Here is a 19,786-nt window from a genome sequence, read left to right as displayed (position 1 = left end):
GTTTCTACCGTCCCAATATGTGACGGTTTCATCAGGGAACAGTCCCAGCACTCCAAAATGGATGTGCCCTATAATATTAGCTGCTGTGAAGATCTCCTCTCAATAAAATGGACCTTTAATAATTAAATGCAATGATATATGATAAAAAGGGTTACTCGTAGTATATACTGTGGTGGGGAGCGCCAGTTATAGCGCTACCAGCTGTACCTCTACTACTACTACCAATACCCATGACACACTAGCAAAGATACTGTCATAATGTACATGTCTAGCCGTCACTTAGCTTAAGATGTGCTGAGTTAGGAAATAGTGATAGCCCTCTCACAAGGTCCCAGATGATTCCATGATCCCCCACGATGAGATGGAGATGATCTCCATCTATAGGCCGTCTGACCCCCTGCTAGAGCCCTGGATACTTACCCCATCTCGCTAAGTCTCCTGGAGCCGGTCCTGGGACAGAGATATCCTTGTCAGAAGCCCGGCACGTGCGCTGCAGAGGTGAGTCCGACACCCATAGAAAATGATGACTTCATAAATTCTCTATGGGCATCGGATTCATGTATGCAGCGCGCCGGGCATCCGACAAGGATATCTCTGTCCCTGGATCGGCTCCAGGAGCGGGACTTAGCGAGATGGGGTAAGTATCTGGGGCTCTAGCGGGGGGTTGGGCAGACTTCACCTCGGCACGGGCGGTGACAGGTTCCCTTTAATGTCTGTATTTTCCTTTCTTGACAGTGATCAGTGATTGAGAATCCCATCAAACAGGATGGAGGCCATAACAGTGAGTAGTTAATTTCACAATGAATATATATATATATATATATATATATATATATATATTTATATATATATAGTTATATATTAGTAATAAATAACACATAATACTACCTATGTTTGCTTATTACCAGGCAGAGGTCTTATAGGTGGCATAGTAGGGGTGATCACTGCTGTTTTTGCCATCATTTTCTGATAGGTTCCTGCTGGTTGTATTCTTTGATGGTGATAGGGGGCTCTGAGGTTATGGGATCTCTACTATAAAGCAGTACATGAAGCCTTGAGGAAAGATGGGAAAGGAAACATTTAGGAATTTTGGCAATTCCAGCATAATGTAGATTACCTTGCTCTATATTCTGGGGAACAGAGTTGACATGTAGTTTACTATCAGAACTATTGAGGGTGCAGCAACTATTGCATCCAGGCCCAGATAATAGGGGGAGGGTGATATATGAATAGGTAAATTAATTGTGCAGTCTATATAATTTTCTCTAAGGATTTTACTTTGTTTCACAGCGCTATATATTGGTGTTGTCGCTGGCGCTGCCAGACGCCAGAAAAGGCGGATGTAGAAGAAGTGGTTGTCCATACTGTATACCAGGTAATAATTACTATATCATAAAGGGGGAGGATGGGTCCTAAGATCTAGATTCTGAATGGTAATCATACACTTGTATTATAGAGAATCATATAGCTGTCATTTACCTCATATACTGTTATTTTTGGAATTGGTCTTGGAATTTTACAATGGAGGGTCCCTACTTTCACCTTTTAAATCTGTTAGTAGAATACTGGGTGCTGTTTATTCCAACCTGTATTCTGTCTATGGAGCAGGAGGTATAACTTACCAGAGCACATGGTAATTCTGATGTCTTCCCTTTTACATTGCAGATCTTCCAGAGATTGCTGTAACACCAGAGGACAATCGTGGAGAGGAAGCAGGGACAATGGACCAGGAAGAAATTCCTAAACATCTGGACGTCATCATAGTCCTGAAAAGGAAGACAGAGGAGGCTGTGACCTACATCGAATACATGGCTAAAAAGTTGTCAATGTCCATGGAAGGATAAGGGATCCGGTGGCCATAACCCTGCATGAAAAGAAGAAAGAAAAACTAAGAAAGAAAGGATTCAGAAGGTTCTGCTCAAAATAAAGAAAGTAAAATCCCAAACCAGCAGTGAAATAAGAAGAGAAAGAGACGAAAACAGCAAGCAAGTCAATCTATGGCTTGAAAGGAGAAGAGAAAAAATAAGAAAAAAACAAGAAAAAAACACTAAAAATAAGCAGGAAGAGGTCATGGCTCTGCTGCAGATAAGAACAGGATACAGGCTAGCATCGGACTTAGCATTATTCTATATACATATAGGGTACCATCTAATAAATCTCATATATGTAAATCCTGATTACTTATTGCCATTTCTTTTCCAGTCACAGTGTTTAGATTAGATCACTGTGATTCCCGCATGTATTACTGTTGTACTATTCTCTTGATTCATTGTTTTGTGTTTTGTACTACGATATTAAATAGCACGTCACAGATCCTACTTGTCTGCTACAGGTTATGCCCAGCATGTATCCCCCGAGGAAACCATCACTATAGCTGGTGAAAACACGTAGAGAGGCTGTGTCGGACTTGGGTACTTTGGGCCCATCAAGGAAATTAATTATAGGGGCGCACCCTACATACACCAGATATAACCAAATTACATTGAACATTACTATAGAGACTGCACAGAGTTGTGTATGTGACCAGCGATGCTGTCTCACTGCTACTAACTCGTCAATCACTTTATGAAAACAGCAAAGTGTAACACCTAACTTTCTTGAAAGGAGAAGTCCCATGAAACTAAAATATCTCAGGCGGGCAGGGGGAGCAGGAACATAACAAAGAAAGTATACTTACCAGTCCCCGTGCCCCTGTAGTGCTTCTTTAATGATATCTGACAGCTGCCTGCCTCCTGCTGCTCCTCCAGCTGCCATGATGGATTATCCGCTCAATCAGTGACTGGGGCGGGACACCACTGTAGTGACAGACTGGCTGAGCGGGCAATCTATCAGCCAGTCCAAGACATGGCAGTTGGAGGAACCAGGGCCGTGACATACATACAACCTGGCCAAAAATTACTTCTAGGGACTGTGGGAGAGAACCAAGAGTAGCGCTACAGGTACTAGTAAGTATCTTCCCGTACCCTCTGCCTGCTGGTCATTTCTTAGTTTCACTAGACTTCTGTTTCAAACTACTGACACTGTTAGATTCTGTTAGGTCAAGAAGACACTGGAGCTGGGGGCCTATCTGGAGGTTGCCAGGGGGCACAGAGGTCAGACCCCTTGTGATCTTTTACTTGGATAGGAAACAAGTAAGTTATAATCAGAAAACCCCTTTAACTAAGGTTATCTTCTCTTCCATGTGCATGGAGGTACAATGAAAGAACTAACTTTCCTTCAGTTGTTATGAAGTGTTTTCTGTCAGATTTTGGGTTTGGCTATTTTGTTTAGATATGTATTTATTACATGGCAGTACCTATAGTCTGATATGATCATTTTTTGTTTTTAGTTCAGTATTTTTCTCAATCTTCTCAGCAGTGATCAGTTTGGGAGATACAACAACATGGTATACAATATCTTTATATAAAAGATAGATAAGTTTAATGGATAGAGTCATACAATGCCACCTAATAACTATAAATTATGACTCTAAAGATTACTCCTGAATTTCCTCAACAAAACCCTATATGACAACATAGCCTGTGACATGTACAACGTTCTAAAGGGTTCACTAACATACTATGGGGGAGATATATCAAATATGGTGTAAGGTGAAACTGGCCCCAGTTGCCCCTACCAACCAATCAGATTCCACCTTTCATTTTCTGTGAGGAATGAAAAGTGGAATCTGATTGGTTGCTAGATGCAACTGAGCCACTTTCACTTTACACCATGGGGAAAATTTATCAAACATGGTGTAAAGTGAAACTGGCTCAGTTGCCCCTAGCAACCAATCAGATTTCACCTTTCATTCCTTACAGACTCTTTGGAAAATGAAAGGTGGAATCTGATTGGGAGCCAGTTTCACTTTAAATTATGTTTGCTAAATCTTACCCTATATCTAGATAGAAATATAACTATGTTGTGGCTAAGTAAAATAGGCTTTTCAATGCAAAAATTATAAGCAAGCCCTATTGTGTGTAGGCTTCTTACTGATCATAATTTAAAAGCAATACATATATCTATTACATTACACTTACATTCCTATTAAATGAAATGTAAACTAGTGTTACTCACGTTGTATAGTTAAAGAAATCAAACTTTTTTTTTTTTAAGATTTTCTCTCTAATTATATATGTGCACTGAAATGGCCACACAGCTATGGAGAGAGATGATCAGTGATTCAAAACATTAGTGAAGGAATTAGGGTTGCATGTACGCTGGAAAGATTATGCAGCATGATCTTGATTTATTCAGAGCAACTACCAATTCGTTCCATTCTCCTCTGCAGTCATCTCTTCTGCACAGTAATTCCCAGTGTTCCCTTTTGAAAGCCCTTGATACTCAGTTAGCCCCAAGGTATAATGTTTGATAATATAACTACTGCTCCTGTCACTGTGCTTTGTATAAATGCATTATGTGTGGCCCAGAATGGTAAAGATTTATGTATGGGTATGGAAAATAAAAATCAGCATTGATTAAAAGCCCCGGATAGACCATCCAATACCGCCCAAAGAACATCAGTTATTTTGCATTTTGACGTGGCGATTGATAACTCATAAATGCAAGCTAGAATGACAAATGTGGATGGAAACTGCCTTTGACAAAAACGATAACAGTATCAGTCTCATGGGGCGATGAAGGTATAAGCAGGAGCTGTTTAAAATATTTAATCATTTTATGAAGGCTGCAAGATGTTGTTTGACCCTGAAGGAGTGTGAATGTCACATGGATCAGAAATTGCAAAGTCTTTGAAGTGAAATAAAAAAATGGTGTTATTATAGATCCTTCTTGACATCCTATCATTTCTGTGTAGGATTAAAAATATGTATACAAAGCTCCAGATAAAGGACTTCAACAAAAAGATGTCTCGCTTGTGAAAATAAAAATGGAAAAAAAAAGGAGGAGACATATATTTGTGATTTTTTTTATTTTTTTATTCAACTTCCTAAAGGGTCCTTTGTTCTTCTGGAATTGATCCAACAGCCCCCGGATAGAAATAAGTTGCTTTGTAACTGCACTTAAGGCTACATTAAATTGTTAACAAGAACTTGTCATTTTTCCTAGTATTTTCTAAGGGAAATGAAGAAATATGTTCACTATCATTGTCATTCAATTCCTCTATTTTGGATGAAAATTATTTTTAGTCAGAAAAAAAATAATGAACGTTTTTTTTTTTTTTTTTGCTAGTTAGATGAATTTTTGGAGGTTGAATGTATTGTCAATATAGTTCTAACCAGATTTCTCAATATAGCGTGGATTACATTATACCTTCGATACTGTATGTTTAATTATTATCAAGCTATGTGCTAGGTCCATATGGTGGATATAAAGGTAATACTCACAGTACACTACATGGGAATCTTTCTATTCTCAAGCCAATCATAGACACAACGGAAATGTAAAGCAAAAGATTTCTGAGCCACCAATTAAGATGATTGATTCCCCTGTAAACGTGCACTTTCAGATCTTGTATCTTCTGTAAATGTGCCTATATTTCTGGGGAGAAACAGAAAACAAAGGTGTAAAGTTCCTATACCAAAAGTTAAAGTGGAAGCCCTTCCTGGGTGGACTTTTGGCCCCATATGCTAAGGAAACATTTTTGTCATACATCTCCCTTCTAGAGACCTATGTTTATGTGTAACATATAAGGTTCCATTCACACATGCATTAGTTCTTTTCATCATATTTTCTATTGTTGTTCTGTTTTAATAAACACATGGCTTTATGGCTGGTTTCACACTGCATGTCCCACTATGGGCCCTTGCAATGTTTGTAATTAAGGGGTCAGTGCAATAGCGAAAAGTCCTGGACACCAAGTTACACTTAAAGGACATGACTTAATGTGAATGTATCCATTTTGGTATGTGCAATTAAAGCGGTACTCCAATAAAAACCTTTTTATTTCAAATCAACTGGTTTCAGAAAGTTATATAGATTTGCAATTTACTTCTATTTAAAAATAGTCTTACAGTACCTATCAGCTGCTGTATGTCCTGCAGTAAGTGGTGTCTTCTTTCCAATCTGACACAGTGCTGCCACTTCTGTCCATGACAGGAACTGTCCAGAGCAGTAGCAAATCCCCATAGAAAACATCTCCTTCTCTGGACAGTTCCTGACATGGACAGAGGTGGCAGCAGAGAGCACTGTGTATAAAAAAAAAAAAACACTTCTTGCAGGACATACAGCAGCTGATAAGTACTGGAAGACTTGAGATTTTAAAATACAGTAGAAATAAATTACAAATCTATATACAGTAACTTCCTGAAACCAATTGATTTGAAAGAAAAAGACATAGTTAACTTGAAAACCAGAATGAACTTCACTAAAGATCCTCTGTGCACATCCATATAACATAAATTCTTGACAATAAAGAGAATCTACCTTGTACAGTGTCTACAATATATATGTGACATGTGGACATAGTTATTTTTAGTTACTTTAGTAGCAGTAATACTATAAGCAGGTCACTGATTATGCTATAAACCACCTGTAGCCGAATATGCTCCCTGTAGCCAGACATTCCTCTTGTAGCCAAATGTAGCCCCTGCAGTCAGGTATGCCTATTATAGCCAGATATTTCACCTGTATCAAGATATGCCCCATCAGCCAGATGTCCTCTCTGTAACCAAATGTGCCCCCTGTATCCAGGTATGCCTCATGTAAGCAGATATGTCCCATGTATTCAAATATACCCCCTGTAGTCAGGAATCCCCCATGTAACCAGGTATGGCCCCTGTAAAAAGGCATACCCACTGTAGCCAAATATGTCCCATGTAGCCAAACATTGTTCATTGTAAAGATACAGACCCACTACAGACATGAAAATAGTTAAAAGCAGCCCCCCAACTGGCAAAAATAATGAGGCTCTTGGTTACCATTTCAAACAGTGTAAACCACCCCACCAATGATAAGGTGGCCCCATGCCGGGGCAGACCCTACACTGTACTATGGCCTCTCCATGGCATGTAATACGCCTATGCTCTGGGCATGCAGGATCCATCTTACACCGGCAAAGGTAATTACACAACCTGGGTGGGATGGGTAGAGTGCACAACCAAGTAGAGGCAGCCACTCCCCCCATCTGGAACACAGAAAATTTCAGCAATAGCAACGTGCTCCTGTCTAGTGTGAATGGTGTTCTAGGAGAGCTGACCGAATTTGTCTTTTTTTCTGTGTTCCAGATGGGGGAGTGGCTGCCTCTACTTGGTCGTGCACTCCACCCATCCCACCCAGGTGGTATATCTACTTTTGTCAGTATAAGATTGATCTTGCATGCCCAGAGCATAGGCTTATTATATGCCATGGAGAAGCCATAGTACAGTGTAGCGTCTGCCCCGAGTATAAGGCCACCTTATCATTGGTGGGGTGGTTTACACTGCAAATGGTAACCAACAGCCTCATTATTTTTGTGGGATTTGTGGGGGGGGGGGGGGCTGCTTTTAACTATTTTTATTTCTGTAGTGGGTCTGTACCTTGCCATTGCGGTGAGCTCTTGCATTTTGTGTTTTTCTGTGCTTGGAAACATAACACTACTGTGAGCATGGAAATCAATGTGCTCCAGCCTAGTGTGAATGGTGTTCTAAGAGAGCTGACCAAGTTTGTCTTTTTTCATAGTTCATTGTAACCAAATATTCCCAATGTAGTCGAATATGCTCACTCTAGTCAGTTACCCCCCATGTAGGCAAGCATGCCCCATGTAGCCAGATATGCTCCCTACATCCAGGAATGCCCTATATAGGCAGATATGCCCCCTGCAGTCAGGCACACACCATGCCAGATATTCTCCCCTGTAACCAAATGGGACCCTTGTATTCAGTTGTATCCCCTATGTAGTATGTCCTCTGTAGCTAGATATGTCACCTGTAGCCATGAATGCCCCATGTAGTCAGACATGTTGCATGTAGCTAGATCTGCCCCTTGTAGCTAGATATGCTCAATGTAGCCAGGAATGGCACCTGTTCTTAGGTATCCCCATGTAGCCAAGTATGCCCTTTGTAGACAGATATGGGGAAGAAAGGGTGGATGTTTATTGTTTTGTGACATTTAAACTTTAGAAATTAATTCCCATTATTAACACACAGCAACATTGCAACTTCCTCTTTGGATAAGATCCTTCCTCCATTTTTCATAGTCTCCCTTCTGTTTGGTACTTCTGGTAGCTGTTTGGTACACGGATCTACCCTCACCATCTCAGCTCTGTTATACCATCATACTAAAGCTCTAACTGTGCCAAACTAAGTGTTAGTACTGCAACCAAACATGAAAATACCAGCAATTGTGTGCCACCCTTCTTTGTGTGAATCAAAGTGAACACTGGCCTAACGTTTTATCATGGGAACAGGAAAATAGAATAATATCACAAATAATTCCCCCTTAAAATCTAACTTTTAATAAAATTTCTTAATATATCTATTCACTATACAAAAAAAAAACCCAAAAAAACAAGAAGTGAATAGACGTGTCAGGTGTGCAAAAAAGCCAAAAGGTTAGGGTCAGAGGGGCAATCAATAACCCTTAACACCCTGCAGCCCTACCTATCATGGTAGGATATCCGCCCAAGTACAATCCCACACTCATCCCTCCTAAAGGCCCTCATCTTACCCTTACAAAGTACGAACGGGTCACGGAACGGCCGGCCTCTGAAAACATCATCCTGGCCGGTACTGCAGTACCAGCCGGATGATCTTTAGCACCACTTAGTTCTGATGCGGGCGCATCCGCGCGCGCCCGCATCACAACTCCCCACAGCACACTGTGGAGCGTGCGTCCGGAGCCGCTCGCTCCATAGTGTGCACTGACAGGTTTTCTGTGGCCGCTATTCTTTGAAGATAACCATCAGGATTCTCAGCATACTAAAGAGGACATGGGCTAGACTTACCTGGGCCCATGCCATTCTTGGGTATGCATATTACTAGGATGGCTTAAATCTCAGCACTAGAAAGAACTCTGGGGATAAAAACAGGTATACTGGAAATGATGATAACTAGTCCTATCTAGCCATTGGCTTGTTAACACCCCTGTCTTTCTGCTGACAGGTATGTTTTAATCCTGCGTTGTTGGGGGCTTTTCAGCATAAGCTGTCTGTTTAAGGTTCTGACACAATGTCTAAATATATTTTATGACAGGTTGATTTACGTATTTATTCTATTTATGTATTGGTTTTTTTAAGTGGAGATAAGATGGAAATTAAAAAAAAAATGGTATGCTGATAATCCTGATGGCCGAGATACAGCAAACATGAAGAACTGCAAAGAAGATATATCAGCTTAAAAGCTTAATAAGCAATGCAGCATTATTGTATATGTGGTAGCATGGAGGTGCATATTCTAAGTGTACTTTCTGATATCTAAAAGCTGTAAAGATGGTTTTAGGATATAGCATTCTGCTGCTATGAAGCACAACCATTTTGCATATGTGCAAACATACAAAACAAAGACTATTGAATGCTTGTACATTTAAATGTAGAAATTCAATGTTGGGCTACATAGCGGGAGCTGAACCTTTTTCTTCTATATGCTGAGCCACTTCTGCATTCCCTAACAGTAGGAATCTTTATATATTCAATATTAAATCGCCTAACTATACTGTGAAGTTATATTTATTTGCATGTCCTGTGGGAGCTGATACCTTCATTTGCTCACAATGTCACAGATGCTTGGCTTCGGTTGGTATATGGGCTGATGCCACCTCCTTTCAATAGTCATTTGCATGTTTCATGGATTTTAGACAAGTTTATATAATTTAGACCACAATGTGTCTTTCTCTGGTATATCCTCAGAGGCAATAGAAACAACAGGGGTAATTCCATTGCCCACATTGGAAGTAATACTATCACTTTTATTTTGTTTGCTTCATAGGGAAATAAAAATGCATTGTACTAGTTATTTTCACGGGTTGCTTGGTAATTTATTATTGTCTAGATATAAATATTGGAACTTGCAACCTCCCGATGGACTGAGCAGACCTAATAGATTTATTTACCCACGATATAGCAGCCTAGTCCTACTTGCCTTTCCCAGGATATTGAAGGCAAGCTTCCTAATTATTTTCACAAAAGGCCATGGTAAGTGATCAGAACTTAACAGTGAATAAAACGAGCATTAGGTCAATGTAGAACACAAATGTAAAGAGGATCTGTTAGCTCGACTGACTAGTAATGAGAACAACTTGAGCATGCTGCAGTCTGATTGTTTGGCATATGAATACCGGTGGCTGAAGAAGTTGGATGTAGCCCTATGGAGTTAAGGGCTTTATTCTTTTTTTCCCAACTACCTAGAGCTGCATCCAACGGTAATAAAAGGCCAAACAATCAGACTTGAGCATGCTTGAGATGCACTCATCTCTATTACTTATATGTTAAGTTCAGGATTATCTTTAGTAATAGGCAGGGGGTGCAGATGCCTAGGGAACCAATGTGATGCAGGCAGGGGAATTAGAATTTCTTCTGCCCAAGTAACTTTTTCAGAGCAAGTCCATAAGACAGGCTTGAACTTGACAGCTGTCAGGAGTGACTCTGCCTTCTCTACTCCAGCAAAGGTGCACTGGATAATGCCCCTCAAGCACCCTCCTTCAGAGCAGGGAAGGATCGTTGCCCACAGCCAAGGTGGTTAGCTTTATAGTAAGTATACTGTAGCACTATAGTATAGTAAGTATAGTTGGGTGACCTGGCTACTGGGGATACTACCTTCAGGGGTACCTAGCTACGGAGGATGTTACCTACAAGAGAGGACCTGGATACTGGGGAAACCCCCCGGAGAGGATGAACCTTGCTACTGGGGAACCTACCTACAGGGAGGAACCTGGGTACTGAGGATACTACCTACAGGGGGACGTGTCTACTGAGAATGCTACCTACGATGGGGAAAGTGTATACTGTGGATACTACCAACAGGGAACACCTACCTAGTAGGGAAGATTAGCTACTGGGTAACCTTCCTTTCTCCCTACCCACTGACTTACCTCTACCCACCTTATCATGAAAGAGACGGGGAAGGAGGCATTATTACTGTTATTGTGAGGCACAATATGTGGGGAATGGTAAGGAAGGAGCTGGAAGAATGCAGATCCTAAAATGTTTGTCTGGCAGGTTCTGCAGAGATAAGTTGAGGCAGGAAGAAATCTACTGTGTCAGAAAGGAAAGAAAAGAAAAGAAAATGGAAAGTAAATGACTCCAATAGTAGAAGACATAACCTGTAAGTCATTGGATGTAAATGCACTTTAACCTCTTATAGGGTCTATATGGTCTATAGTGGTAATGGTAGCAGCCATGGTATGGCAGTGTTATGTAAGCATCATGTAGTGATATCATATTGTTGAGATTCACCCTGCCTTCCAAATTACCTAGAAACTGCCTTGGTATGGTGTAGGCCAGAACCATGAGGAGCAACATCTAGAACAACTGATCTGCCTTGTCAATAGAAGTTTGACCAATATTTCTCGATCTGATTTTATATTGTTACGCCAATATCAGTTTTACAGCCGGTTCAACATTGGGAATATGAATAAGACCCCACTTTTGCATTGTTTAGTTTTTATTTATTCATACATTTTTAATTACGTATGTGCAATAGTTCTTCTATGTCAGATTCCTGCATGTTTTATAAAAAATGAAGAGCGCACAGTCAATGGGGGGAAAATGATAATATCAAGGCAGATCTCAATGGTTTTTATTGGCCATTTCTCACCCTTTTTGCTATATGATTTTTGGACTTTTTTATTGTTACATTTTATTCTCTTAATAAACAATGTGTGTCATTAGATTGTTATATGTTATATGTAAAGGAGCAGGACAAACTCTTTCTTACATTATCCTAGCTCTGTGACTATCCAGTTGACTTGATTGACAGCTGCTTTGCTGTGAAATGTAATTTTTGCTTATTCAGAATGTGAATAGGAGAGCAGTTGTAAGCATTTGCTGTGATCTGACAGCCCAATGGACACTCACAGCTTAAATACATATTGCTTAATACACATTGATTTAAATGAATATTTTTTTATGTTGTTCAATCCCTATACGATGTTGTTGTTAGATTAATTATTTAAAGAGCTTTATCAGATTGACGTTACCGCTTCATTCTATACCATACTGCAAATCATAGGCCCAGATTTATCAGAGGGTGTCAAACATACATTGGAGCAACCAATGTACATCCACAGCAACCAATCACAGCTCCTCTTTCATTTTACCAGAGCTGAAAGCTAAACTGTGATTGGTTGTTTACACCAGTTTACACCAGTGTGTATTTTACACCCTTTGATAAATCTCTCCCATTATTTCTAAAAAAAAAAAAAAAAACCTCCAGTAACAAAACTGTAGGTAAAATTCAACAAAAAATGTATTTTATTGAAAAGTTTAGAAATACCATTATCTAATTTCTGTTGTTTATAGCAAAGTTTAAGATTGCATAACCCTTTTTTAAATTATGTAAGGGAAATCTGTTCTTTATGTCTTTTTACATGAAATGCATGATTGGTTAATTCATTATATATATATACTGTATAATAAATGTATATGTGTTTTGTTATTATAAGCACATTATGTACCTCTGTAGAGATATTATTATTAATTTATTTATTTATAAAGCTCCCTTGATTCCAGGGCGCTATACAATAGATAAGGGTAACAAGCAGGAACAATACAAGATCAGAACACATTACATGAAGGCAAATGGCAGACTGGTACATGGGGGAAGAGGACCCTGCTCGGAAAAGCTTACAATCTATAAGTTGGGTCTGGTCAGTAGGCATGTTCACTTATATGCTATGTATTATACATACCCTGACTAGAGATTAGCAAACTTTTAAGTATGTTCCAGGTTCATCCAAAGCCAAATGCTCTGCCTTTGACTACCAGTAGCTGTAGAAGTTGGATGCAACCCTAAGGCTACCTGGAAAGCATGGATACTAACATAGGCTGTATCCATGTTTTCCAGGACTCCCTAGGGCTGCATCCACCTTCTTCAGCCAATCAAATGCTGAAAGTTTCTAACTTTGACCAGTACTGTACATACAGCAATAACTATAAGCTGCACCCTAACCTCCTCTTCCAACAGGAGATGCTTTTCATTTTTTTTTATATGATGGTTGGTTTTGTATTGTGATTTATATGCTGGACATATGGTGAGTTTTGTATATGTATGCAATATGCATGTTCTAATGATCACAAAGGACTTCTGACAACACTAAAATAAACTTTGGGCGGGAGATTTATCAAACTGGTGTAAAGTAAATGGTCTTAGTTGCCCCTAGCAACCAATCAGATTCCACTTTTCATTCCTCACAGCTTCTTTGAAAAATTAAAAGTGGAATCTGATTGGTTGCTAGGGGCAACTGAGCCAATTCTGTTTTACACCAGCTCGATAAATCTCCCCCTAGGACTTTTGAAGTTTAAAAATGAGGGTGGAGTTTTGACAACCTAATGCAGCTATTAGGCATTAAGAGCCTACATTTGGTGTTACATCCATGTCAAATATTTTCTGATTTCAGACAAAATACTAAAATATCAATTAAGGAAAACAAGTTTCCTTGGATGCTCTACTATCCTGGATGGGATTATCTTTAAATATTTAATGGTGATTTTTTCCTAGATTTTTCCCTTCCATTTACTAAGATTTCCCTTCCATCAATGGACACAACCTAAAATGGCAAACACTTTAACATCAATCAGGTGACTCAACAGGTAGATTCCAGCCATTCTTTCTAGCCCAGTAGCAAGTGCCATCAGTATACTCCTGTGTCATGTTTAAAAACATGCTTTCTAATAGCAAACAACCGCCTGCAAAGTCAACTCCTTCCCTGAAAGTCATAGCTATTTTATAATCTCTGAGTCATTAGATAACAGATAGAACTCCACACTTAGTGGTTTCAAATGTTTATGGTCTGCAATTCATTCTTAATGAGCTCTCTCCATGTCTTTATTCTTCTTCACACCCTCCTGCTGGGAAATGTCTTACTCTGCCTTGGCTTTTGTTAATGATTCCACAATCATTTCAGAGTCATTTCTTCTGCCTCATGTGATTCTGACACCGCATAAGAGCCAGGCTTTGCAGCCTCACAGTTGGAAATATAACCTTTAATGTATTAATTTCTCTTGCTCAAAACAATTTAACCTCTGTCTTGGTTTTGTGATTGCTAAGTGTTCCAATTAAATGCCTCTTTCATTTTTTGTCCTGGAGGGCCTGATCTTACCACTATTATGTTTAACATATCCTACCTAGTAAATGATGAGCACTCCAGGGTCCCTCAAGTATTTTTCTTCCATATCAATCTATTATCTATCTCAGGAGTGTCTGTCATGCCTCTGAAACAAAAAGAAGCTTAATTAAAGAATTCTAAACACCGAGTAGTAACCAAGGAAGTATACAATTATGAACACCGAGACGTGGCATGCCAGGGATGTGATTGCCTTTCATATTTAATGGCAGTAAGAAGTTCCCGATTTGAAATGTTAAAGCTCCTACATTAGAGCAAGAACGTTGTCAAGAGTGTGAAAATTCATCACATCGACATAATTTTATGCTGTTGTCATATTTCCTCAGATGACAGCTCATGCCTCGTACTGTAAACTTTTCTAATAAGCCTTAAATATTTTGCAAAATTGACTATGAATTATGAACATACTTGCTAATCCTCTGTCATGGCGGTATGATGAGGAGAAAGCAAAGTCTGTTTATTTTTAGCAGTAAATTTAATATTAATTCGAACGCAGACAAAAAGAGAATTAAGCAGTACAGTATTCTGTCAGGGAGGGTTATATACTGGAGCTACGCGTGTTATTCTGATGATAGTATTTCATGTATACAAGACTCCCCTTGTCTTACTATTACTTTCTAGTAAAACAGGAATTATATTGAACAACAATAGCAAAAAAAAAAATATATATATATATATACAGTGGTGCCTTGGATTACAAGCATAATCCGTTCCGGGGCCGCACTTGTAATCCAAATCCACTCTTAAACCAAAGCAAAACTTCCCATAAGAAAACACTGAAATGCAGACAATTGTTTCCACACCCCCAAAATAAGGATTTTTTTTATTCTGAATAACATGTAAAACAGATGAAACAAACATTCAGAAACAGCAGAATCTGTGATAAGTTACTGTACAGTATAGCAATCAGCATGTGGTGTATAATGTATAGTAACTATATAACCCTGATAACACAGCAGCTGGATATGTGATATATAAGTTACTGTACAGTATAGCAATCAGCATGTGGTGTATAATGTATAGTAACTATATAACCCTGATAACACAGCAGCTGGATATGTGATATATAAGTTACTGTACAGTATAGCAATCAGCATGTGGAGTATAATGTATAGTAACTGTATAACCTGATAACACAGCAGCAGTTTGTAGATACAGGATGGAGATGCAGATACCCATAATGGAGAGGATGGCAAACACAAGGGACAGAGACTGCAGGGAGCATGAAGGAATAAGCAGGGCAGATGTGGGCCCAGTACAGCAGAGCTCTCTGTCTGGGGAGAGAGGGGTTACAGCTATGGGGAGATTACCTCCACAGTCCTGTCCCCTGGTGTAAGCCCCAGCCTGAAGTGGATCTGCTATGATTTGGAAGGTGAGAGAGACTTCCTGGGTCAGAGTACAGTGCTGTAGACCCAGCTATGCAGGCCATGCCCCTCCTCCACTCGCACTCCCACCCAGTACAGGGAGCTCTTAAACCAAAGCAATGCTCTTAAACCAAGTCACAATTTTGAAAAACTGTGAGTTCTTAAACCAAAACGCTCTTAATCCAAGTTACTCTTAAACCAAGGTACCACTGTACATATATGTATGTAAATAGAAGCCTGGATTTACTGTTACATCTTACCAGGGATTCTGCATTACATGACACTACTATACATATATACATACAGGGGTAGAGGTAGAGGTTTTCTTAAGCACTTACAGTAGCACTTAGATCAGTGATGCCGCTTGATGCCAAACTGGCATCAGAATTGGAAGTTACACAGTACCTTCTTCTGATAGCTTCAGGCAACCCTATGCCACTGAGCAAGTTTGCAGTTCAAAGCATGACATATATGGATTAACAACGGCTCATACTGTACTTTTATATGGATTCACAAGATATATATATACAGTATATATATATATATATATATATATATATATTAGCAATGAGCGAATAGTGAGATATTCGAATATTCGATATTCGTATGAATATCCCACAAATATTCGAATATTCGATCGAATATTCGATCCCATTAAAGTCTATGGGAACAAGTATTCGATTAGTGAAAAACATCTAATTGACTATTTAGAGGGTAAAACCGGAAGCTGGGGGATTTGAACGCTTATAGAATATATATTGAATATTCGCGGGATATCCGTACGAATATCGATATATTCACTCATCACTATTCAGTATTCGCTCATCACTAATATACAGTATATATATATATATATATATATATATATATATACAATCTATGAAAAAAATATTGTGGTGTGATTCAAGAAATGTCATATTACAACCTACAACTGCATAGACTATGTAGGCTGATAACAAGTATGTTACTGTAAACCCTACATTGTTACATTTTGTGAGATGCCTCATAGAAAATCTGAAGGTGGCGATAGTTTCCTTTGCCATACCCCTTTCCATGACCGATGGAAGAATATCCCACAATTTATTTCTTCTGGAGTGGGGATTCTTGCACAGGTTCTTCCAACACAGTTGTAAAAAAATGGGACCAAGCCAATGGCCTAATTCAATTGCCCTATAGCAACTAAGTAAAGTATAATATTACCATGTTCATTATATTTTATTTAAAAAATACAAAGATTTATATATAAACTGTAAGCTGGATAACTAACATCCACTATGGGTGTAGCAACAACAACCACTGAACCACCAATGATATATGTAAGTGATTACAATATTGGTCCAAAAGAATACGTTAATTATGGAAACTGTACAACTGAAAGGAAGACCTGGTACCCTATTTGGCCACCGAGATACAAGATAAGTCATAGAGACATGCAGATTCCATCTGGCATCCTGTTGCACATTTGCCCACAGAGCTTGAAGCTGGACCTATAGACCCTGATGATAAATCTGGCGAGCTGGCAGGCCAACTGTTACAATCAAGAGAAGACACTCTGGAGAGGAGAAGAGCTATTTTGCATAGAAGGATTTGTCTTTTTGGCTTTTTGGCAAATCAGGAGAGTCAGGGCCCTTTAAATGGAGTGTCATTGACTTTTAGGGGAATTGTAGGCCATCTATAGGTGCCCCCAAAAAACTGCAACTTTTTTTTCTTCATAAAAGTACCTGTCATGAAAAATACTCTTTGGCGTGTCATCAGGCATCCTATGTGTTCACATAGACATCAGGCTAAGCTGTGACAGCAAGATGTTTATGTTTACTGAGGCACCATGACTACCACTGGGCAGCACCATCCACCAGTTTTTTTCGTTGGGCCACGGTTGACTTTCAGTAGTGTCACATATGGTAATCAGGTTCAGTTTTTGAAGTTTTGGGCGGCTATTTTTATGAAAAGAAAAGCATTATTTGACTTAAAAATTTTTGTTTCTGAAAAAGAAATAAATATACAGTGTATGACAATGTGCAGACTACGTAAGAGACCGGCTGGATGATCGTTAGGGCCGCAGAGTTCTGATGCGGGCGCATCCATGCGCGCCCGCATCAGAACTCCTCACTGCAGAGAAAACCCTGTATTCTCGCTCTATAGTGTGCACTGACAGGGTTTTCTGCTGCTGCGATTCACTGAATAGCGACCGCAAAAAAACTGACATACGAGAGATCCCGGCTGGAGCATATACTATGGGGGGGATTTATGAAACATACGCCCGAGGCGTACGCCAGGGAGAAGGTGCAGATTCCCCCCTTCTCTCTGGCATACGCCTCCCGTGCGCCCCGCTCACCCGATGGGTGGGCTGGGGGAACTTGGGTGTGTGTGACGAGATGGGGAGGAGGCGTGACCGCCTCCCTCGCCACATTTACCATGATTTAAGCCTGCTCGCAGGCATAAATCATGATCACAATCTACAGCTGTTTGAAAGCAGGTGTAGATTTCGTACGCCGGGCGCAGGTTCGGGCGCCCGACCAGCTGGATTCACTAAGAGGCGTGCGCCTCATAGTGAATGCTGCTTGAGAAAAGAGGGCGGAGCCTAATATAAGACCAGTGTACTTGTACGCTCTTCTTTGTAAATCCCCCCATGTGTATAAGCTGCGGCCGGGATTCCATAGAAGACAAGGCAACGTATATTTTCGTAAAAAGTACAGCTGTTGTTGCAACAACGGCTGTACTTTTACAAAAAAATATGTTGTTTATATATAACCTATATATATTTTTTAACATTTTACGAGACACATTTGAACATATACAGTCATTATATGCTTATATATTAAATGCATCATAGTAAAGCTAGACATATTCTATTCTCGACTTATTCAGGGAATAAATGCAAACATTTAAACAATCCTGTAAAAAAAAAACTTTTTTAGAAAGTGAATGGTCTGTTTCTAATTTCCTTCCATTAGCTGAACACATTTATAATTGGTTGTTTATAATAGGTTGTTTTTGCATCAATTAATCTTTTATGGGGAAAAAAACATAGTGAAGGAAGTTTTTCAAGATCATCTCATCCTTTACAATTGGTATGATGTCTTGTCCTAATCCCTTAATCAATTTAACAGTATGACAGGAGGTCACACAGTCACATCTAGGATACAGTAGAAACACATTTATCTGCCTAATCACTTTTTAGTGATTAAAACATTGTAATTACCCTACAGCATACTAATGCTATAATTGGCTCAGAACACATCTCAAGTTTAAAAGGTTGTGTATAGAAGCACGGTTTTATGCATCCGTACCTGTTTTGAAAACATGATAGATGTGACTGACAGGGAAGTGAAAAAGACAATTTGAAAATTAAGCATTAGTTAAAATCAGGTTCCAATAGAAGAGGGATTGAAATCCTGCTACAGTGATGTTGACCACATGGATTATTAGTACTTTCAGGCACAGGAGGTAAAATTATTACTATTGGTAGGTAGAGGATGGGGGGGATTATTATATCAGAACAGAAAGGGGAGTTTACAAAAAAAATAAAGTATATCCAAAAATTTCAAATACGGACAAGGAGAGAAAGGAGCGCCGCACCTCACAACAATGGCTGACACTAATGCCTCTCGGCTACATTTAAAAACCATAGCCAGGATGTTGGTATATAATTTGATCAAACCATATTGCCTCATGTACCACGTGCAGGTCCCCTGGTTCACATAACTCCCTACACTAACTCAACACTGTGTCAGTCAGTGACCGCCAACCCTGCAAAGCGAGCACAGATAGGGAAGGGAGGCCATAGAACGGCCCTGAAACCCCAATGTCACAAGACCAATCCCCAAGGATCCCTCCAAAACCCAGCAGGCACCGCCGGCGGCGAAAGCTGCCACCAAGCAACACAAGTGTGAACATGGTCTTGTCACTCACCATTGCTCCTGCAGGTAAAGTGGGAAAGATAGGAGGTACTAGTCATGTGTGCACAGGTGCCTCCTGCTGATTGCGGTCGTGTGGGTCTTCCAGGAGGAGTGCAAACATTCATAAAAGATAGAAACGTAAAACACAGACAAGGAGAGAAAGGAGCGCTGTACCTCACACCTATTGCTAACACTAATGCCTCTCGGCTACATTTAAAAACCAATGCCAGGATGTTGGTATATAATTTGATCAAACCATATTTCCCTGTGTACCACGTGTAGGTCCCCTGGTTCACATGAGTCCCTACAATAACTCAACACTGTGTCAGT

This window comes from Dendropsophus ebraccatus, chromosome 2 (assembly GCF_027789765.1).
Source record: "Dendropsophus ebraccatus isolate aDenEbr1 chromosome 2, aDenEbr1.pat, whole genome shotgun sequence".
Classification (NCBI taxonomy): Eukaryota; Metazoa; Chordata; class Amphibia; order Anura; family Hylidae; genus Dendropsophus; species Dendropsophus ebraccatus.
Note: the sequence above shows the minus strand (reverse complement) of the source record.